Below are 17,604 nucleotides of genomic sequence, written 5' to 3'. Positions count from 1 at the left end.
GTACTGAGACACTGTCTGGTTGGGGACTGCTCCACAGGAAAAGCTGGATATAGAGTGACAGAGACTGAGGTCCTGTCCAAGAGAGAGAGCTCAGGACCTGGTTCCTGGTGGCCTTAAGGGTTAGTTGACCAGGGCAATGTCCCGGGAAGAAGGCTGAAAAGAAGACAAATTAGTATCTTCTGGGGTGTTCCAAGACTGCCCCATCTGTCGGGAGAGGCCAAGACCAGGCATAGCCTAACAGCAGACTTGCACTCCACTACCTACCACCTGGGCAGGTAAGTGGACAGCTTGCTGTCTTGGCTTCCCCTCTAAAATGCAGTTGCATGATGAATGAGGCATTCCCCGAAAAGCCCATAGCAGATAACGCTAATGATGATGACAATGACCATCTCTCTGTCTTCATTCAGCCCAAGACTTCTAGGGTTCCCAACTGCTCTCATCTCGACCCCAGTCCTAGTTGCACTTGGGTTTCCTTGGTTTCTGTAGTGCTGGATGAGGTATTAAATAACACCTCTTTACCAGGGAAGGTCCACATAGCCCCTAGGAATGAATATAGGAGGTTACCCACTTCCACTGAAGGAGTTGGTGAAACGGTTCTTGTTGCTATTGCGGCATTATTGTTAATGAGCAAAAGCTAACAATGGCCATTTCCTGCCATCTTGCTTCCTATAAAACACCCTTTGCCCCTTCATGGGCGTGCCTCTTGCTATCATGGATAGATGCTGGGATGCTGGGCCTTTGCCCAGGTTACCAGCCCCTGGATTGTTCTCCCCTTGCCATACCACATCTTCCCAGGGTTACTTAGGCCCTCTCAGGGGATGTCAGAGTGCTTGGCCTTAGCACCCAGGTCTCACTAATCATCTTCTCTGAACAACACTGTCCAGACAGTTGTTTTTCAGCATGTGATCTGAGGGTTATGTCTATCAGACACCCCTGGGGAACTTGAAAAAGCAGATTCTCTGAGCCCCTCCCCCATTCTGAATTCGAATTTCTGGGACGACCAGGGAATCTGCATTTGTAATGATCCCTACAAGGGAATTTTATGAGACACACAGTTTTATCCCTGATCATCTTCTGTCCCTCATTGTCTATGCTAAATTGGCAAGACTGAAACACATTGCAGTTCCTCTCAGAGTGTCTTATATATGGCAGGGTTTAATAATGCTGATAGATGATGAGATAGATGACAGATGATAGATAGATAATGGATAGACAGATGATAGAGCAAAACCTTATTACAGTTTTGGCCACAGTTCTTCTGGAATGTCATGGAACTAAAGTGTGCGATGCCTGGATCTACAAAGCTACTGAGAGCAAAGGCAGCAGGAAAGTTCCACTTGGATGCAGTAACCTGGCAAGACAGGGCTCAAGTCTACCGCTCACTGGCTGAGTGTCTTTGGGTGAGTTACTGAATGTCTCCAAGCCTGATTTTCCCATTAGTATGACAGTATAGTAACAGTACGTGCTCTCAGGAGTACAGTGAGCATTGACCTAGATGCTGCAGACAGCAAGCGCCCCTGTAAGCCTGGGCTGAGCTCTCCAGTCCTGCCTGTCTCTACATGGCTGCCTCCTCTCTCGAAGCCTGGCTTCCATGGCTCCTCCCTGCTTGTGGCCAACTTCTAGCTAGCTTACAACTCCTCAGAGGGAAATATCTCCAGATGGAGGCCCATCTCTCTCAGTCGCCATAGAAGAGAATCTGGAAGGCCTTTAGGTCCATCACAACCCTAAGCCTCCCCAGTCAGGTATAGGAATCCCTGGGGTTGCAGCTCCACCATGCCTGCCCACCCCAGTTCTCAGAGAGAGGGGAGGAGTGTGGGGACAGGCTGATAGACACCCCCAGGCATCTACTGTGACTCCCCAGAAATAAACATCTTTCCAGCCCTAACCCTACATCTTCCTAGGATTAAATCCTCCAGCTTCTGAGCTACTCCCCTCTCCCCCTGCTCCATCCCCTTAGTCCCACAAGCCTCCCTACCCAGTGTGATCCTCCCAAAACTAACAGTGTGCCTTCCACTTGTAGGATGGTGGAAGAAGTCCCAAAGTATGAGCCTTACCCTCACCTCAGGGTGCTGACAGAGTAGCTGGTAATGTCAAACCAGAGTACCCAAACTGACTGGAGATGTGTCTGGTACTAAGCCATGAGCAAGGGCTCTGAGGGCACTAGGAATCCAGAGGAAGGAGAGTCCCATATAGGCTGGACTGATCAGGGAAATCTTCCTGGAAGAGGAGGAACGAGCTTGAAGGCTGTGGGGGTTGGGAAGAACATTCTAGGCAAGCACTGGAGGAATGGAGAAAGCCCTACTGATAAGCTGCCCAGGTGGGAAGGATTGCAGGGGGAAGGGGTGGCAGGACACAGAGGGAGAGAAGCCAGCTCAGCAGGTGCTGTGATTATGGAGGGCCTCTTTGGCCAAGCATGAGCCTCCAGACTGCGTGCTGGAGGTCCGGGGAGCCATGGCCTCCCTCCCACCCTGCTCGGGCAAGCTGGCTCTCAGGCTTCCCACAAGTCCGGGTAACACCGAGGCTGCCCCATTGATTGGCCTGTGAAAGGCCACTTGGTGGGCCCGTTGCCGAGAGACGGCCCCAGAGGCCAGGGCTGGGATTAGCGAGTGGCCCTGTTTGCTCTCCTTGCTGGAAGGAAAGAGGACTTTGGTCTCAGCTTATCAAACTGCCCCGGGTTTGAAAGCCTAGGAATGCAGCCTTGGGCAAATGTGCAGGTTCACAGGACACCCATTAATCAAACAGTCCCCTTCCCTCCACCCCTAATAACCTGACTCCCACTGTACACACACACACACACACACACACACACACACACACTCCCACTGCACTTTTATATGGTCTTTTGGAGATCTAAGCCCAGTTGGCAGCTGTGCCAGGTCCCCTGCTATTTCAAGAGAGCAGGTTGGCTCGGATACTGTGTCTTTTCCCTGGTTTGCCTGGTGGGCCTCCCGGGGGCAGCCCCAAGTCCAGCCGTGGGCTTCCACAAAGGTGTGTGGGGCTGGTCAGCCACCCCACTGCTTCTTTGATTCATACAAGTAGCAACATGTTGTCCCCCTAAGATGGAAAGAAAAGCATTCTAGGCAGGAACTTCTGGAGAAAACTTTTAAAAATCATAAAATTCTTTTTTCAAGCCTTATGAAAAAGGACATTATTTGTTCTTTTATGCAGCAGACGTAACTGTAGTAGAAAGTCACGTATCAATCCGGAGGTCAAATCTCATGGCTCCTAACCCAAGGGCTCCTGTCTCTTAAGGGCAAGGAGGTGGAGATGGGAGCACTGAATCTAAGCAAATTGAATTCCTTAGGAATAGGAACGCCTGGGTGGTTCAGTGGTTGAGCGGCTGCCTTCGGCTCAGGGCATGATCCCCGACCCGGGATCAAGTCCTGCATCGGGCTCCCTGCAAGGAGCCTGTTTCTCACTTCTCCCACTGTCTATCTCTCTGCCTCTCTCTGTGTGTCTGTCATGAATAAATAAATAAACAACCAAATAAATAAAATCTTCTTTTAAAATAGGAATAAATATAAAAAAAAATTAGAAATGTGAGTTTCTATTAATTAGAAACCAAATGCCCAAACCCCAGATGGGAGCATGTAGCTTTGTAATACCCAGCTGGAGAAGGTTCATGGCTGTGAGAAGATGGTTTGAGTTGCCTATGGACCAACTGTGGGCAGTGGCTACCAGGTCACTGATGTCAGCCTCCGTGGCAGAAAGGATAGAGACAAGAAGAGAAGAGAGAAAGGGCCAAGATACCCTACACCGTTCAGACGTTGTCTAAAATACTGTGTTCCGTTCTGGACAGCACACTTGAAGTTGCCCTATATCGTAAAGGGGAGCGCAACCCAAGAGGGTGAGTGGCCAGCGAGGAGCTTCAGAGCTATGTCTGGTGAGGAGTGTGTGCAGACTCTGGAGATGCATGTCCAGAGAAGAAGTTCACTAGCTTCCCTGGGGATGCATTCGTTACGTCTCTGAGCTCTGCCCACTGCCCTTCACATCGTGGCTGCTGCTCAGCACAGACACCCAGCACCTCTGGCCCAGACTTCTCCAGCAGCCCCTCCTGGACACTCGGCCCGAGTGAGTGGATGGCCTGGGAATCGGCTCCTTTATCCACAGCCAGGGTGGCCTCATTAAAATCTACACCTGGGGACGCCTGGGTGGCTCAGTGGTTGAGTGTCTCCCTTTGCCTCAGGGCATGTCCCAGGGTCCTGGGATAGAGTTCTGCATTGGGCTCCCCTTGGGGAGCCTGCTTCTCTCTCTGCCTCTGCCTCTGCCTCTCTCTCTGTGTGTCTCTCATGAATAAATAAATAAAATATTTAAAAAATAAAATAAAATAAAATCCACACCTGATCCTGCCTTTCCCTGCTTTGAACTCTGCAGTATGCTCTCCCACCCACTCACCTTGCCATGGCCCCAGGATAAGATCCAAATGATGCCCTGCAGATCCTGCAGCTGCTCTGTAGCTCCATGCTCTAAGTCACCTGAAGTTTGCATACCCTGTTGGGAGGGCTTAGAGCCCCGGCACTGCCATCCAAGTACCCACTGAATGAGCTCCAGCACATGGCTTGCTGCCGTCTCCTCTGGGCAGTGCAGCCCCCCATGTGCTCCCCTAACCCTGCAGGTTCCTGACCCTGTGAGGCCTGCTTGGCTTTCCTGTCTGCCCTCTCCAGCTGCTCATGGTCAATTCCATGTCTGCTCCCAACTCCCAGCACTGGGCCCAGTACCTAGTAGGTATCCTATCAAGTATTTGCCAAATGTATGAATGCCAGCTGTTTTCCAATATTTGAAAGGCTGTCATGTGGAAGAAAGGTTGGTCCTCACCTGAGTAGCTCCAGGGGCCCCGTCAAGACCAGTGAGTGGAAGTGACTGAGAGGCAGGACATCAGTGGACTCTGCCTACCACATAGCTGCTCCCAAGGGAGGGAGCTCCCTGTCACCTGTGGTCAGGACAGGATGGCCCCTTGAAGTGGGGGCAGTAGAACAGATTTGTTTCAATGAGATCACCTCTGTGCCTTCAAGCTCCAGGGCACTAAGGGTTAGTTTCTAATTTGGGGCCCCCTCCACATACACGCCACTCATGGTACAGAGTTGAGCTCTCCCAGCTGAGAAGCCTCAGGGCTGTCAAGGAGCAGGATGCAGCCCCAGCTAGGATGGAAAATCTGTCACCATTCTGGAGAGGCATGCTTTGTGTCTTTAGGAAGGCAATGAGATTGATGTTTGGCCACTAGACCGTGGGCCCCTAGGAAACAGATGGACTCATGTCCACCCCAAACCTGCAGGGCCAGCACTTGGCTCTCAACCTCTCCTAGAGAATCAAGCATTGTGTTCCTGCCCAAAGCTGGGACCGAGGTCTTTGACATTAGATCCAACCCAGGTGCAGCAGGGGAGGGGAAGTGACCTCAGCTCAGCCAGCACGGCTCCTTGGCCTCAGCTGGGCTGTCCTCCCTCACCAGCAAGGTCACTGTTATCTGCTCTGTGAATGCGCTCGCAGGGCCTGGACGCCCTCCAAATATGTAGAGGGAGTTTTAACCTAACCCAAGACTAGAAGGCCTCCCACGCCTGACATTTTCCAAGTGCTGTAAACTCCAGGCAAGGACAAGAAAGAAAGGCGCTTGAAAGCACTTCTACAGCCAGAGGCAGTCCATGTTACCTGCCATGTGTTGTGTGTGTCACAGTGTGTGTCTATGTGTCAGCGTGCATGCCGATGCCAGCATGCATGCATGTGTGTGCACACGGCAATGTGTCTTGTGTGTGTGTGAACATGCACGCATGCGTGTGTGCATGGGTGTGTGCGTGTGTCTTGGGAAGGCGTAGAGAAGCCATTTGCCTTGATTGCAATGCTGGAGTTATAGAAGCATTTTGTCCAGAACCCTCTCCAAGGCTGGGAGGACAGAGTAAAATGGCCCCAATTCTCAATCTCTAACTGCTTGTTGGATGTGGTCACCAGCCCTCTGTCCCTTTGAAACCTTGAACTGAACCTTCTTCAACCTCCACAGTAATTTCTGCTTCTCCTTTGTTGCCAGAGGTGCCATCACTTCATAAGGGTCTAATCCTCTAAGCCCCGGGGAAAGAGTAAAACAATATGGGACAGCCCTGAATCCGTACCATCCCATTGCCAGTTATGTGACTCAGGTGAGCCAGCCTCTCTGTGCCTCAGTCTCCCTAACTGTCCAATTTGGAAATGGTCTGATGAGCTGATACATGTGCAGCTGATACATGAGCAACACTATTACTTGTGGCTTCCCAAACCCAAGTGTGTGTTTTTGTGGTTCTCTCTGGATTTATTGTGGTTCCCCGCATTGTAGAGCCACTTACCCAAAACAAAAGACAACAGAGCAATTTCCCAACCTCCTTTCCTGCAAGGGCACAGGTGCATAACTTAGGTGACACCAAGCAATGCACCTGCATGAGACTTTGAGTTGTTCGCAAGGAGGCAGGCTGGGTGGGACATCTGCCAGGGGGCATGAAGAGCAACCGAGGCCACTGAACAACAGTTCCTTGACCAGGCCAGTTCCACATGGCTCTGGGGATGGCTCCCCAAGGAACAACCTAGAACTTAGAGCTCACACACATCTTTAAATTTTTTCCTGCCCTAACTACTGGCTAATACTGATTCTGTGGTCTGCAACTAAGCACCCACCAACCTCTGAGAATTCACTACCACCTTAGGCATCCAAGTGGGAGCAATTAGTAATGTGTTAAATGAGACTAGATGTACAAAGCACCTAACTTTGTGTCTGCTTTTCTCCATAAAAGACCTCTGGCGTCCCTCAGAAAAGAGCCAGGCTCTTTCATGAAGCACATGCCCTTTTCTGAGCTTTGCAACAAAGCCTGATGGATCAAGCCCCAGATGTGTGCAAAGCCTCGTGGTGCCCTGTATCTCATGCTGTTGGTGTCTGGGAGATTTAGCCTCGAGCAGACCCTAATGTTAGCCAGCCTAACCTTATTGTCTCATTTTAAGATTTTCCTCCATAGCTAATGAAGACCCTCCAAGCACTAGGTTCTGAGTTAAATAGTTTAGGGAGCATTAAAAAAAAAAAAAAAAAGGTAGACGATCCAATACCTAATCCTAAAGAAGTTAGTTGGGTTGAGAAGACATCTCAAATGTGTGGGAGAAAAGAATGACCAATTTATAAAGTAGATTTGATCTTTTATTATTGAGAGGAACAGACTGTACCCCTGCTCCCTGCCAGAGAGGATGAGATGGGTCTTGCTGAAGGAGACAGGGAGGTTTTCCCAAAGGAAGCTAGACAGAGCCTGGCCTTAAAGGGTAGGCAGGAACTGGAGGGAACAAAAGTCGGGGGCAGGGGTCCCAGGATGAGGAACAACATAAGCAGAAGGGCAGGGTGGGGAAAACCTGTCCCTATTCAAGGCTCATCGGCTAGAATGGAGGCTTGTGGGGAAATAGAGAGAAATCTATCTGGAATTCCTGGGACCATCAAAGCCTGGATGAGGAGCTTGGGTTTTTGTCCAGGATGAACATGTGTTTGAGTTGGAACAGACGTGACATTGACTACACCTGTTTGACCCCAATTTTTTTACTCAGAGTATTTTGAACAACCTCGTTTTGATCTCATCAGCTTCTCTCTTAAAGTCAAAATACCCTGGACCCATTTTTGCAAGATTAATCTACTATTTTCTTTCACTCCTTCTACTTCACTAAAACTGCCTTGGCCAAGAACACCCATAATGGCCTTCCTGTTCCCAAATTTAAGGCACATCTTTCAGACTTTGTCTTACTGGACCTCTTGTGTTTAGTGCTATGAGCCTCTCTTTTGTTCTTAGAACTCTCTTCTCATGGCTTCTGTCCAACACACTCCTTGTCTTTCTTTTCTTTTTTCTGACCATTGTGCCACTCCTGGTCCACCACACTTTTCCCTCTGTGACCTGGGTGATATCATTTGTTCTCATGATTCCAACTGCCATCTACCTACTGACCACATGTCGCAGCCCAGATTTCTTCCAGAGCCACAGGCAGACATGCTCAAGTACCTGGATTTGACCAGCTCCTGGTGGGTGGAACAAAATGCAGGCATTCTAGACACCTTCAATTCAACATTTCCAAGAACAAAGTCATGATTCCTCTTCTCCCACCACCCATAGCTCTTCATCAAACTACTTTCCCTCCCTCTGTTAATGGGCACTAACATCCACCTAATGATCCAGGCCAGAAATGAGGGAATCATTCTTTTCTTTCTCCCTTGGCCCCACCCCTTACTAATCATAGTCCCTCCAGACTCCTCCTCATCTCTGCCCTGCTCTCCCATACTGCCCCACCTCAGTCAAGCTTCCCAGCATTTCTCACCAGCTCTGCACTACCCCTGCCTCGATGCTCAGCCCCTGTTTCACTTCTTCCCACCCATGCTCACTCCATTAGCATGAGCTCCTAGACCTACAGATGTGACCACATCACACCCTTCTTGCATTTTTCAGGGAGTCCCCAATGCTCAAGATAAAGTCCAAGCTCATTAGTGAAGCATATCCTGCCCCTCTGTGACACGGCCCTGTCTCCTTCTCCAGCCTTTACCTTTTATTCCTCCACGGCATAATCCATGCCCGTCATCATGACCTGCTTGTGGTTCCTGAAACTGTCAAGCTGTTTCCTGCCCCGATGCCCTTTACCTGGGCTGTTTCCTCAGTTTGCGTTATGGACTGACTATTTGTACCCCCTCCCCCACCTTCACCCCCCCAAAAAAAGGTGTATGTTGAAATCCTAACTTGCAATGTGATAGTATGAGGCAACAGGGCCTTTGGAAGATGATTAGGTCATAAAGGTGAAGCCCTCATGAATGCAATTCGTGCCTTTATAGAAGAGACTCCAGAGAGATCCCTTCCCCTTTCTTTCACGTGAAGACACAATGAGAAGACAGTTGTCTAAAAATCAGGAAGTAGGTCCTCACCAGACACTGAATCTGCAGGACCTTGATCTTGGAGTTGCCAGCCTCCAGACTTTGAGAAATAAATTTATGGTTTATAAGCCACCAGTCTATGGTATTCTGGGATGGACTACTGTGTCTGGAGTGCCCTTCCCTCTCTCCTTTACCAAGATGATGCGTATCTACTTTGCAGGATGAATCTCAGAAAACTTCTCCTCCAGGAAGCTTCCTTACCCCAGACTGGTTTGAGTGCTCTCCTCCTGGCCCCAATGCCCGCCATACAAAAACACTTACAGCAATGTGAATGTTCTAAATACTACTTAACTGTGCACTTTAAAAATGGGTAAGATAATAAGTGTTATGCTACGAACATTTTACCACGACTAAAAATAAAGAACATTTAGGGTATTGTACTGATTTTATCTGATTATAGCCACATCTTCCCCACTAGTCTTTGAGGTTAAAGTCCTGGGACGATGTCTTATCCAGCTTTGTAAAGCCTGTCACCTAGCACCATGCCTGGCACATAGTGGGAGCTCCATTCATTTAGTCAAATGGAACCAAACTAAACTGCAGGATGCTTTGGAAGTGAGGGTGGCCAGGGGGCAAGGAGGACAGAGTGGAGCCTGGAACAGAAGCCAAAGTATAAAGCATCAAATTCAACCATGAACATTTTCTTTCTTTCTCCGAGGAGATCTTCTGAACCAAGAAGGGTCCCTGAGGTAGGTGACTAGGCAAGTCAAGGGACAGACAGACTTCCCTCAGCTCCCTGGAACTGCTTCTCACAAGGGTTCTCTGCCCTGTAAGGAGATGTTGAGCCACAGGTCAGAACGGCAGGGTCAACAGTGGTGGAGGGGGGAGACATTGGGAGCCCTTGGGCCACAGAACTTTCCACTTAGAGGTTAGGCAGGGGACAGAGCAACAAGCTAGAAGACATCATGTGGGAAGCAAGGAGACAAATCCAGAAGGTGGGAGATTGTGCACATCAACACCACTAGATAAATGAGCATGAAGGGGCAAAATGATCAGGTGCATTGCATGATCATAGATTAGAGTCTTGTTAGGACATCTAGAGAAATTTGAATACAAAAATGGGTATTAGAGGAAACCAAGACAGTAACTTTTTTGTATCATAATGCTATTCCGACTATGTAAGACAATGGTCTTATTTTTTAGAGCTACATTGTGAAATACTTGGAGGTGATACTATGATAGCTGCAATTCACTTTAAAAGGCTTCATCAAAGACAGTGAGTTTGGAAAGGAAAATGCTTTTTTCTCAACTTCAAGTTAGAGAGTTAATAGCAATTATCTTGGGGAACCTGAGTGGCTCAGTGGTTGAGTGTCTGCCTTCAGCTCAGGATGTGATCCCAGGTCCTGGGATCAAGTCCTGCATCAGGCTTCCCACAGGAAGCCTGCTTCTCCCTCTGCCTATGTCTCTGCCTCTCTCTCTGTGTCTCAAATAAATAAATAAAATCTTTTTTAAAAATAGCAATTATCTTATGAAAGTAATTACAACTGTTGAGTCCATGCTGATAATAGGTTTATATAATGTTGTCTGTGGTGTATAACAGATCAAATCATTTATAACTTTGCCACACAAAGAGCTGTATAAGGTGTGTGTTATGGACCAAATGTTTCTGTCCCCTTCAAATTCTTATGTTGAAAGTCTAATCTCCAATGTGATAGTTATTTGGAGAAAGGGTCTTTGGGAGCTAGTTAGGGTTCCATGAGGTCATGAGGGTGGGATCAGTGCCCTTATAAGAAGAGGAAGGGATAAGATCCTCATGGTCTCCCTCAACTATGTGAGAAACAAGGAATAGAGAGCCCTTACCAGAACCCGACCATGATGGTACCTTGCTCTCGGACTTCCCAGCCTCCAGAACTGAGAAATAATTGTTTGTTGTTTAAGGCACTCAGTCTATGGTATTCCTGTTATAGCAGCCCAAACAAAATAAGACAGTGGGAGTGAAATCAATGAATCCAGTCAAAATTATTTTAATGGCAAAGAGAGACCCTCAGATGTCTAGGACTGTTTATATGCAGTTAATGGGGAGTCTGAGAGCTAGCTGGGAGGGAGATAAATGCCTGAGAAGTGACTCAGGGAATAAATGAAACAATACTTGGCAATGGCCAAGACCATTTAGATCCAAAGAGCAACAGACCTCAGAAGCGCAACTTAAGCAGGGTCTGGGCTGTGCTGAAAATCCCAGAGCCAGAACCAAGGGAAGCTTGAGCAGATGTTGGAGAAGCAAAGACAATGAGCCCAGAGGAAGGACTTTGGGAAGGCAACACACAGAAATTGTTTTGTATATGCTATGGTCCTCCTCTCCTTGTGGCCCTTGTGACATCTGTCTAGTTAGGATCATAAGTCTCAAACCAACCCTACAACTCTCTCATGCTAGAGAGAGTGAGTGTCTGTGCAAGTGTGCATGAATACACATATGTGTTTGTCATGGTGTCTGGCACAAGCAAACATAAGGTGTTCCTTGGACAGCCACACACACTAATATTAGTGAAATCTGGATTGACAATTTAAGAGTGAGTTTAGTAAAACTTAAACCATGGAAAGCAGACCAATATGGTAATTTAGCTTAAGGGAAAATAACTGTACACATCTCAATGGTCTTGGATGACATCACTGTGTTACCGTAAGTACAAGAAATGAGAGATATCATAATATCTCTTTATCATCAAGAAAAAGTTATATGCAGTAGTACCTTTCATTTAGGGAACCAGGGAGCTCTATGCCAGTTTTAGGGTCATCAAACATTATTGACATATATTAAAGTGAAATTTTCAAGGAGTGTCATTTATCAGAATATCAGTGCTACAAATATCTCACAAACAAATGCCACATAACTGAAGGTGACTGTAATAGAATAGCCTGAATGAATTTATTTCCAGGGTAGATCCAAACTTTCAAAAAATATGGTTTCTTTACTTTTATACATGCAAAAAAACTCTGCAATTCTTGGGCCAAAGATAACCAGGAAAGCATGAAGAAATGTTCTTTATCATGATCAGAAATTATTAATGACTACTCAAGTCCTAAGAGAAGTATTTAGTTGGCATCCAAAAGAGCCCACCAAAAGATAACATTTGAAAACGAACTTGTGCGCGTGGACTGAAATACATTGTTCTTGCAAAGAACATATGTGTATATTATCTGTGTTATTAGAATAAGGGGATAAGATAAGATGCCATCTAACCCATTTTTACTAAATGAGCTTTTGTGTCTATGCTGCCCTTCTGAACACCTGATCACTGTGAACACTGTGCCATCCCACAGTGAGGGACTTACCTCTCCCAAAGCAGTCCTTTCCAGATTTGCAATGCTCTTTTTAGCACTTATTCTCTGGTATATGGTGCGATGCATTTCCCCAGACTTCCACCTGTAATCCTAGATGGATTCCTGAGAAATTTAGGACTCTAGGTTGCACATACAAAAATCAGCTGAAGTTAGCTTAAGCTAAGGAGTCTTTAGATTAATCATGCAGAATGTCTCCCAGGATCTTAGGGCAGAAATGCAGAAAGAACAAAGCCAAACATAAGAAAGGCCCTGAGGCTCTCTTCATCTTACTGCCAAAGAAAGGCCAATCTAAGAAGAGAGTCCAACTTCTTTCTCAGCAAAGCACCTTTTCTGTGCTACATTGTCCCAAAAAGGATTGGGTGGTGAGGGAGGTAGCTGTCCATTGTTCTCAAGGTCACAGTTAAAGATATGCAAAAAGATGGATTCTCAATCTTACAGAACTAAAAGATGTCCTCTACAAAGTCTAGCCATCCTTCTTCATAGCAGCCTTTCAAATACCCAAGTCCGAGGTCATGTCTCCTTTGGATCTTCTGCCAAAAATTCTTCAGTCATCTGTCACCTGACCTGCATGTGTGTCCCTTCTCCATCTTGAGTTATCCAACAGAATTGTTATCCAATGCCTCTTTTTAGGCATTTATGGATTTTTGAAAAAAAAATCTAATTTATCCAACATATGGACTATTCTATTGTGCCCTTAGCTAGGGAAAATGAGCTGGTGTCTGGATTTCCATACCACCCAAAAGGCACTTCTTACCAAGTGATAGGAGCCCTGAGGGGAAAGAAACACACATGTGATGGGAACCAATACAAATGTTCTCACTGACAGAACAACTGTTCCAATATTCTCATATTATAGGTAGGAAACAAGACAGCTGGAGATTGGAAAAGATTTGCCATATACACAAATCATTTGAGGGATAAAACCAGGGATATTCCCTGATTCCTACTCTTTAGCTCAAGTAATGCCCAGAGGCCAAGGTCTTGCCTTCTCACAGAACTATGTGAGTTTATACAATCAAACTGTGTTCCTCAAGATATTTGTTCCAACTATATCTTCATGGCACAAACAGGCTTCATATGCCTGTTTCCTCATCTGTAATTTGAGGATGATGACAGATTTGGCAGGATTGTTGTAAGGGCAAAACTAAATATTGTACATATTCTCACATCAAATATGATCAGTGAATAAATCATCACCATCATCATTATTATCACTGTCATTATGAGACTCAACTTCATAGAGTGGAAGAGGTTCAAGGTCACGGCAACAGGATCATCCACCTCTTTAACAGTAGAGCATCTTCCATGCACAAGTCCCCGTCCACTTACTTTTCTTGAGGCCCTCCAATTATATGTATACTGACATTCCTCATTTTATGGTGCTTCACTTTATTTCCCTTTGCAGATATTGTGTTTTTTACAAATTAACAGTTTGCAGCAACTCTGCCTCCAGCAAGTGTATGGGTACCATTTTTTTCAACGATATTTGCTCATTTTGTGTCTCTGTGTCACATTTTGATAATTCTCATAATATTTCAAAGGTCTCATTATTATTCTATGTGTTACAGTGATCTGTTATCAGTGATCTTTGATGTTACTATTGTCATTATTGGGGGGGACCATGAACCACATCCATGTAAGATGTCAAACATAATCAATAAATAATGTGTGTACTCTGACTATTTTACCAAATAGCCATCACCCCATTTCTCTCTCTCTCCTCAGGCCTTCCTATTTGCTGAGACACAACAATATTGAAATTAGACCAATTGACAACTCTATACGGGCCTCTAAGTGTTCAAGTGAAAGGAAGAGTCTCATATTTTTCACTTTAAATCGAAAGCTAGAAATGATTAAGCTTAGTGAGGAAGGCATGTTGAAAGCAAAGATAGGCTAAAAGCTAGGTCTCTTGCACCAAACAATTAGTCAACTTGTGAATGCAAGGGAAATATTCTTTAAGAAAATTAAAAGTGTTACCCTGGTGAACATATAAATGATAAGAAAGTGAAACAGTCTTATTGCTGATATGGAGAAAGTCTGAGTGGTCTAGTAGAAGATCAAACCGCCATAACATTCCTTCAAGCCAAAGGCTGATCCAGAGCAAGGCCCTAACTCTCTTCAATTCCATGAAGGTGAGGAAGCTGCAAGAGAAGGCTCTGAAGCTAGCAGAAGTTGCTCATGAGGTTTATGGAAAGAAGCCACCTCCATAACATAAAAGTACAAGGTGAAACAGCAAGTGCTAATGTAGAAGCTGCAGCAAGTTATCCAGAAGATCTAGCTCAGAGAATTAATGAAGGTAGAAACACTAAACAATAGATTTTCAATGTAGATGTACAATATACCTGGGTCACCCGAGAGCTATGATGGAGATAGACAACCAAATGAATGTTATCTGTCTGCTAACAGAGCATCCATTCTGTAGCGCATGGATCCAGGAGTAATTCTGACCTTAAATCTTATTATTTAAGTTTTATTATTTAAGAAACACAGTTTGCAAGACTCTAATTGCCGTAGATAGTGAGTCATCTGGTGGATTTAGGCAAAGTAAATTGAAAATCTTCTGGAAAGGATTCTCTACTCCAGATGCCCTTCAGAACATTTGTGATTCATGGGAAGAGATCAAAATATCAACATTAACAAGAGCTTGGAAGAACTTGATCAACCATCATGGAGGACTTTGAGAGGTTCAAGACTTTCATGGGGAAAGTAACTACACATGTGGTAAAAATAGCAAGAGAGGCAGAATTAGAAGTGAAGCCTGAAGATGGGACTGACTTGCTGACTTGCTGAAAGCTGAGATGGTGGTTAACATTTTTTAGCAATAAACTGCTTTTATTTATTTTTTATTTATTTGTTTGTTTTTATTTTTTTAAAGATTTGTTTATTTATTTATTTATGATAGACATAGAGAGAGAGAGAGGCAGAGAGAGAGAGAGGCAGAGACACAGGAGGAGGGAGAAGCAGGCTCCATGCCGGGAGCCCGATGTGGGACTCGATCCAGGGTCTCCAGGATCGCGCCCCGAGCCAAAGGCAGGCACCAAAGTGCTGAGCCACCCAGGGAATCCCTATTTGTTTTTTGTTTGTTTGTTTGTTTGTTTTTTAACGATTTATTTCTTTATTCGGGGGGGGGGGGGGGCAGAGACACAGACAGAGGGAGAAGCAGGCTCCATGCAGGAAGCCTGACGTGGGACTAGATCCCAGGTCTCCAGGATCATGCCTTAGGCTGCAGGCGGCGCTAAACCGCTGCGCCACCGGGGCTGCCCTATTTTTTTGTTTTTAGAGAGAAAGCACAAGCAAGGGCAGGTGGTAGGGAGGAAGAAGAGAGAGAATCTCAAGCAGGCGCAGTGCTCAGCACAGAGCCCAATGTGGGGCTTGATCTAGTGACCCTGAGATCATGACCTGAGCCAAAGTCAAACACTTAACTGACTGAGCTACCCAGGTACTCCTGTACATTGCTTTATTAGACATAATGTTATTGTACACTTAATATACCATAGTATAGTGTAAACAGAAATTTTATGGGGGAAAAAAAACTTCATTTGACTTACTTTATTGAAATATTTGCTTTTTATAGTGGCCTGCAACTGAACCAGCAGTATCTCCAAGCTGTGCATGTATTAAGCCTCTTGAAGTTGTCCCACGGCTCACTGGGATCCTACAGATATCCCCAATTCTTTTCTCTGTGTTTCATATTGAATAGTTTTCATTGTTATTTCTTCAAGTTCACTAATCTTTTCTGCTGGATATTGAGTCTACTGTTAATCCACCCTGTCTGGTTTTTATCTCAGACATTCTTTCTCATCTCTAAAAGTTTCATATATTCCATACCACACTTATGTTTTCCTCTGTCATCTTAAATAGATAGAAAATACTTATAATAACTATTTTAGGGGCACCTGGATGGCTCAGTCTGTTATGCATCTGCCTTCAGCTCAGGTTATGATCCTGGGATCCTAGGATAGAACCCCATGTCTGGCTCTCTGCTAAGTGGGGAGCCTGCTTCTCCCTCTCCTGCAGCTCCTCCTGCTTGTGTGCTGTTAAATAAATAAATAAAAATATTTTTAAAAATAACTATTTTAGTGTGCTTGTCTACTATTTCTATCATCTATCTCATTTCTGAGTCTGTTTCTATTGATTGATATTTCTCTTCATTATGGGTCTTATTTTCCTGCTTCTTTGCATGCTTGATAATTTTTTTGAAGATCTTATTTATTCATGAGAGACACAGAGAGTGAGACACACAGAGAGAGGCAGAGACATAGGCAGAGGGAGAAGCAGCCTCCCTGTAGAGAGCCCAATGTGGAACTTGATCCCAGGACCCCAGGATCACGACCTGAGCCAAAGGCAGACACTCAAAGGCTGAGCCACCAAGGTGCCCTGCATGCTTGGTAATTCTAATTGCCTCAAAGACATGTTGAATTTTATCTGCTCAGGTCCTGAATATTTTTGTATTCCTTTCAATGTTCTTAAGTTTTGTTCTGGGATTCAGTTAAGTTGCTGGGAAATAACTTGTTCCTTTACAGGTGTGTGTGTGTGTACAATTTACTCATCACAATCAGTGCAGTGCTATGTCTTAGGCTAATCAGACTTACTGCCACCATTGAGGCCCTAACCCCCTGAGTCCTCTACCCAGTGCTCCAAGTATTACCAGGCATTCTGTTCTGTCTTGTGGAACATGAACTGTCACTAATCTGTGTGAACTCTGGGGATGGTTATGCCTATTCCTTGAAGGAGTTCTTTTCCTGGTTTTCCCAGTAGTTTCCGTGCATGAATGCATCTATCAGTGCTCTTCTAACTACTTAAGGGGATCCTGTGAAGGTCTCCAAAGCCAGCTCTCTGAGCAGCTCTGTTCTCTCCACCACTCTGGTCTGTGAGCTCTGGCCTTCCCAGGGAGACTGTCAGACTCCACCTGGATCTCTCCTTTCATGCTACAGCCTAGAAACTTTCTCCTGTTTCCTTCTCTCAGAGATCCCTGTCATGCACTGCCTATTATTAATTGTCTAAAAATCGTTGTTTCATATATTGTGTTCTGTTTCTTGATTGTTCAAGGAGAACTGAATCTGGTGTCTATAGCTCCAACTTGGCTGGACATGGAGGTCCTGCTTCAACTTTTAGAGGCATGGTTCTTCTTCCTCGCTGAGCAAGAACCCTGGATGATGCAGGGATTGGTACCTGCTGCTGTCATTTTACCACTTCAAGGAGCCAGAGCCCAAAGCTCACACAGCAGAAAACAGAGCCAAGAGATGGAGAGAAATGGTCTCCTGGTGTTATTGTCTGAGCCCTCAATCAAACTGGTTTGTCAGACATCTAAGCTAGATGAGTTGGAAGGGGTGGGTAGGGGGAGAGGTGGAGAGGGTAGGAAATCCGTTTGTTCAGGCCAGTTGGGGCCAGCGTTTCCTAGCATTTGAAGTGAATTCGTCTTA

General features: G+C 45.6%; 1 long non-coding RNA gene across 15 annotated transcripts in view; it reads left to right on the top strand.

Annotated features, from left to right (window-relative positions):
* The window catches only part of LOC140615924 (uncharacterized), a 41,539-nt gene extending 26,512 nt beyond the window's left edge, over nucleotides 1-15,027 (top strand). For 9 of the 15 annotated variants that reach the window (XR_012016428.1, XR_012016431.1, XR_012016443.1 and 6 more), the window contains 2 exons: nucleotides 1,254-1,400; nucleotides 13,907-15,027. This is a non-coding gene — a long non-coding RNA (uncharacterized lncRNA). Of the gene's footprint in view, nucleotides 1-1,241; nucleotides 1,401-6,016; nucleotides 6,126-9,062; nucleotides 9,213-13,906 lie in introns of all 15 variants that reach the window. The other 6 variants (XR_012016429.1, XR_012016435.1, XR_012016437.1 and 3 more) reach the window with 3 other exon arrangements.
* Nucleotides 15,028-17,604: the final 2,577 nt, after the last annotated feature.

The sequence above is a fragment of the Canis lupus genome, chromosome 24, assembly GCF_048164855.1.
Source record: "Canis lupus baileyi chromosome 24, mCanLup2.hap1, whole genome shotgun sequence".
Classification (NCBI taxonomy): Eukaryota; Metazoa; Chordata; class Mammalia; order Carnivora; family Canidae; genus Canis; species Canis lupus.
Note: the sequence above shows the minus strand (reverse complement) of the source record. Positions and strands in the feature narration are given on the sequence as shown.